Source organism: Choloepus didactylus, chromosome 2 (genome assembly GCF_015220235.1).
Source record: "Choloepus didactylus isolate mChoDid1 chromosome 2, mChoDid1.pri, whole genome shotgun sequence".
NCBI classification, from domain to species: domain Eukaryota; kingdom Metazoa; phylum Chordata; class Mammalia; order Pilosa; family Megalonychidae; genus Choloepus; species Choloepus didactylus.
The window spans coordinates 85,150,904-85,156,625 of record NC_051308.1 but is presented as its reverse complement, the minus strand read 5'-3'; positions in this window follow the sequence as shown (position 1 = coordinate 85,156,625).

The following is a 5,722-nucleotide window of genomic DNA, read 5'->3' as shown; positions in this document are numbered from 1 at the left end:
GGGCCAAAGATGGTCACCCCACACAGACAGGCTCAGTCCCGAAGGTGCGTGTTCTCACTTCCGGCAACACTGACTAGTGGATGTGTCATAACTTATTTCACTAATTTTTTAATACATATTTGTTTTCAGTTTTTATATATAATAAATATACTATATTTATTGCACATATATTTTATTGTATACAGACAATAGCTACCTAACAGTGATATTAGAGGGCAAAAAGGCACACACATTTACAACTTTAATAAATATTCCCATATTGCTCATACGTTCACTAGCCATGGATTAGAAATATTTTAAATCTTCACCAATTTAATAGGTGAAAAAACAAAAATGAGTCTTTTACAAAATACTTATAAAAAGTTTCATCATTGATCAAAACAGAGTGTGTGTTTCAACCGTCCAAAATATATCAGGTAATTACGCAATTCTTTTAACCAAGATTGTTAATATTTTCCCTCAGTATCCACTTACAGAAAACTACTGTTTATTGTTAACTGTTGGTGTATATCTAGTCCAACACTATTTATAGTAGGAAAGGAAGTTACCTTATGACTTAAAATTGCTGTGGTTCATGGTACACAACAGGAACTAAAATTTTCTTCCCCCCCGATTGAGTGACCAAAAAGAATGCACCTTGGTTGCAAAGGTTAGTTAAATATAAAGAAGCTTCACAGAAAGGGCCATTCTCAGAGCTGGGACAGAGGCCTGACCAGAATCTATAGGACAATCAACAAGGGGAGTGAGCTGTGGACAGGGCTGAGCAGTGTCAAGAACAACACCTGAGCACATGTCACAGGGCTGAGGGAATGGGCCCTCCTGGGAGAAAAAAGATCCCCAAATAAATTGTGCTTCTTAATAAAGCAGCTCAGGCTGTTCTGAGCCAACTGGGCTTGTTTGCTTGCTTGCATACTTTCTTGTTTGTTTTTGAGCCGAATCCAGACATTATTCCATTGTTGACATATCCATTGTCAACCATGGACAATGCTTTTAGAAACAATTTGTAACATGATTTCATTATCTCAATAGATGTCAAGAATAATTCAAATCAATTCAACATCTATTCCTTTTGGAAACTCTAAATATTTTAACAAAGAGAGTTGCTGTATTAGAGATTGTTTCTTGACTTTCTTTAACCAAAGCTAAGAGCCAATAGTATATAAAATGGAGAATCCTTTCATAGTAGAAAAGCCAGTGTGTTCTCTGCCATCATTACATTTAGCATGATATTGAAAATGCTGACAACAACATTCTAAGATGGGCAGGAAATAGAGACATCTATACAGGAAAGGAATATTTAAAGTATCTTTAGGAGATGATATTATAATATACTTATAAAACCCAAGAGATGAGAGGTAATAGTAAATCCACAAAATTTGGTGTCATTCTTTATGCTAGTAGCACTCAATGGAAAAAGAGATTCCACTCTATAAGAGGAAGAAAAAAAAATTCTCAGTATTGACTCAACTTGGAACAACAAAAAATTATCTTATTTGAATAAATGTAAGATGTCATAATAGGAGAAATAAAGGGAGGCATAAAAATGGCAGCTCTACCCTGTTTCTGATTAAGAATAGAACACAGTAAAAATAATAGCTCATAAGTTAATGCAACTAATGTTTCCCTAAGATAGTTTGCAAAACTTGACAAATAATCTGAAATTAGCCCAAAAGAGAAGGCAGTCAAGGATAACAAACCACCCCTCCTCTTTTTCATTTATTGATGGTGAGTGTACCCTACCAGATTTTGAAACACATAACAACTGAATCTTAATGAAAATTGTATGGTATTGACATTTCAACAGGGAGATGAAAAAAAAAAACCACTTATTGAATACAATGGGTATTCTAGAAATAGATTAAACTGCTTTAGGGACCAAACATATTGGTGGAAAGCTGGGAACAGGAGCAGTATAACAATAGAAACATGAATCATTTTTTAAACAAAATTGTAGGAAAAACTGAGGAAGAATTATATATACATATATACCACATTTAGAGAGAATTATTGAGAAATTATCTGGTGTCTTGCCTATTTGTGTGGTTGTTAGTTTTGTGGAGGCTCTTTTTGGTGCTGTGGATGCATCGGCCAAGGCTGAAAGGAATTTTCCCCTTTCCCCCTCTCCGAGAAGGCAGCCAGCCTTTGGGTCCCTGTGTTCCTGGCTCCTGAGTGACATATTTTGTGTTTTAGGACCAAGCCTTTGTTTAGAAGTGCTGGTTCCCAGCCAGAGAGGAGGCTATAGAGATGGTTTGGGGCCCACAAGATGTCTAGAGACGAGAAAAACTGGATCCCAGGTGTGCCGGTTTGTATATTTATGTCCCCCAGAAAAAGACATATTCTTTAATGTGTTCTTGTGGGGGCAGATGTATTACTGTGGATTGGGTTGGAACCTACTGGTTCAGTGTCCATGGAGATGTGACCCACCCAAATGTAGGTGATAACTCTGACTGGATAATTTCCATGGAGGTGTGGCCCCACCCATTCAGCGTGGGCCTTGTTTAGTTTACTGGAGCACTACATAAACTCAGACGGAAGGAGCTCAGAGCCAGCTGGAGCTGATGCAGACATTTTGGAGAATGCCATTTTGAAATGCAACCTGGAATCAAGCAAATGCCAGCCACGTGCCTTCCCAGCTAACAGAGGTTTTCTAGACACCATTGGCCATCCTCCAGTGGAGGTACCCTTTGTTGATGGACACTTTATGGCCTTAAAAATGTAATTGTGTAACCAAATAAACCCCTTTTATAAAAGCCAGTCCGTTTCTGGTGTTTTGCATTCCGGCAGCATTAGCAAACTAGAACATTGGGATAGAATGGGTGGTTCTCTAACCACCCATTGAAGATTCCCTAAGGGAGGGGTCTGTATCCAGTTCACACAGAAGTGACAGGTTCTTGAGTGGAGGACATCTCCTTGGCTCTCTTTGAGCTCCTCAGCTTGGGAGCAGCTGCCAGTTAGTCTGGCCTGGTGAGGAGGGAGTACAGCCATCCAGAGGATGGCAAGGAGCACTGTCTGCCATGACTAAATGGATAAATGACAGAGGCCTCTTTCCTCATCCTCCTAGAAAGTGTGAACCCTGAGTCCTGGCACAACACAGCAGAGGGGTGAGGAAGGGGGGCACCTCCTCCCCAAATGATTGCTCAGGGACTAGATCCTGGAGCTGGATCCTGGAGATTGGTAGAAAAACAAGTGATATTTCTTACACCTCAAATGCAATGAAGCAATTCATATCTGTTACACATACCACACATTTCAATAAATTTACATGGTTCAAACAACAACCACAAACTATTTTGAAAATTAGAAAACAAACTAGTATATTTATCCTATTGCCAGAAAAGAGATAAATTTCTGACCACATAGTTCACTATTGTAAACACTTGCTCATTCTTGCTCAAACCAGTTAATGTAGTCAACCAGTCCAAATCTAAATATATAATTTAAATAATTCTTTATTATACTTATAGTTTGAAAAAATTCAGCATTATTAATTATTATACCATAAATTACCTGGTTACTTAAGCCTTCCAAGTTTCTATAGTTTTATTTTCTCCTTCCCCAAAGGATGCTCCTTCCTGTTGCTTCTGCGCATCCATTTTCATTCCCTTTAGACATGACCCAAGACTGGATTCCACATGTGTGCTTTGGAACATTGTTTCTGCTCGGGACAATGGCAGAAGTGCTGAACTTAGTGCTACAACCCGAGTTACAGTAAAGGCATTCCCATTTATGAACGTGCAACTGCATGCAATTTACTCTGTGGGGCAAAGCTTTGGTCTCTTCTTCATGAAATGGAAATGATAATATCTGCTCTGACTCTCTTCCCTGGGGCTTGTGATCAGGTCAAGTGAGAGAACATACAAAAGTCTTCATAAAGCACAGAGCCCCCAAAACTGTAAGGCATTATATTCTCTAGTAATCAGTGTGTTTAAACTCTAGAATTCGTTAAGAATCACATGGCTTGCTGGCTTTAAACACTCATTTCTAGACCCACAGGGTTTAATTTAGTAGATTCTGGGTGGAGCTCGGGGTCTGCATTTTCAGCACTCAACCACCATCACCACCCTTTCCCCTGCCATGTGATTTGTATCTAAATGGCCCAGGGATCACACTTTGATAAAGAGTCACAGAGGGTTAAAAAAAACTGCAGAAGAACTTCAGAAGCAGCCCTTCAGAAGAATCAGGTCCTTATAGTTTTGGATTAGGTATCACATATCTAATTGCTTTAAGTGATATGCTTAAATATGTTGATGAAGATAGTACTCAAGTGAATTTGCTCCAGAAAAATGAACTTATTGTTGAATCGCTTTTAGAACTGGTTGAAAAAAAACGGAAAAAGTCTTTTGCTTTCCACATTAACTCAGCTCCATCTAATCCTATTTCAAGCCAGTGTTTCTGGCTTCATTCCTTCTCTGACATGATTTCTCTACTGAATGGATGTCCTCCGTCTGGTTGTTCCTTTCCATCTGGGGGAGACTAATGGAGTCCTGCCATGTTAACAAGGCTGGGTACTGAGCCATGTGTGCATGTCAGAGGCTGGATGGATGCATAAAAAACAGAGCTTCAAAGAATCTGGCAACCACTGGTGCATCTGAGAAGGAAAGTAATAAGAGCTGTTTTGTGTCAAGAGACACAGTATCAAAAGAGAGCAATTTCATCACTCACAATAGATTGCACAGTGCTAGCCCTGAGCTACATTAAGTCGCTGAAGTTGACTTTGGTGTCTCCAACCATTTTCACTTCCTGACCAATACCATTCCTGCCTCCTAACCTGGCCGGGGACTTAGAAATACTCTTGTGCCCCATTGTTATTATCCCACCCTGCCCTCTCTGATTAGCCTGAACCTGGGAACTTTTCTTTTGTATAACGACACCCACTGCCCTGTGGCTCATTGTTTGTGGTGGAGGTGGGGAGTTTCCAATCAATCTAATCAATAAATTTGTGCTGGGGCTTAATGTGCTGCTCTTCCCAGACTGCTGGGAACTTTCTGGAAAGATGTTCTAATCCCAGAGAAGATACATTCCAGGAATTATACAAACCTCAGATAGTCTTGTGGGATTGGAAAGGGGAGGCTGGAGGAGATATTCTCAGGTAGCAGCCCTCTCTGACTCAGCCCATCCTGGGAGGGGTGTCATTCTGATGACTGCACAATTCTAAGGGACTAGCCCTGCACTGCATAGGGCCATATAGGCTGGACTTACCAGTAAATGACTCCCTCTAGCCCATTAGCCTCTTAGGGCATGCATTCTAGTTCCTGTTTGATTATTTCATTTCATCCTCTTGAGGAAGGGTTTGTGCTTTCCTATACACAGATGGACAATTAAGACCATCCAAGGCAGTGCAAACTGTGAAGGTTAAATTTATCAATGCCAAGAATTACTGTACTGACCCTGTTCTAGTTTGCTAATGCTGCCAGCATGCAAAACACCAGAGATGGACTGGCTTTTATAAAAGGGGGTTTATTTGGTTACAAAGTTACAGTCTTAAGGCCATACAGTGTCCAAGGTAACACATCAGCAATCGGGTACCTTCACTGGAGGATGGCCAATGGCGTCTGGAAAACCTCTGTTAGCTGAGAAGGCACATGGCTGGCGTCCGCTCCAAAGTTCTGGTTTCAAAATGGCTTTCTTCCAGGATGTTCCTCTCTAGGCTGCAGTTCCTCAAAAATGTCACTCTTAGTTGTTCTTGTCGCGTTTTTCCTCTCTTAGCTTCTCAGGAGCAAAA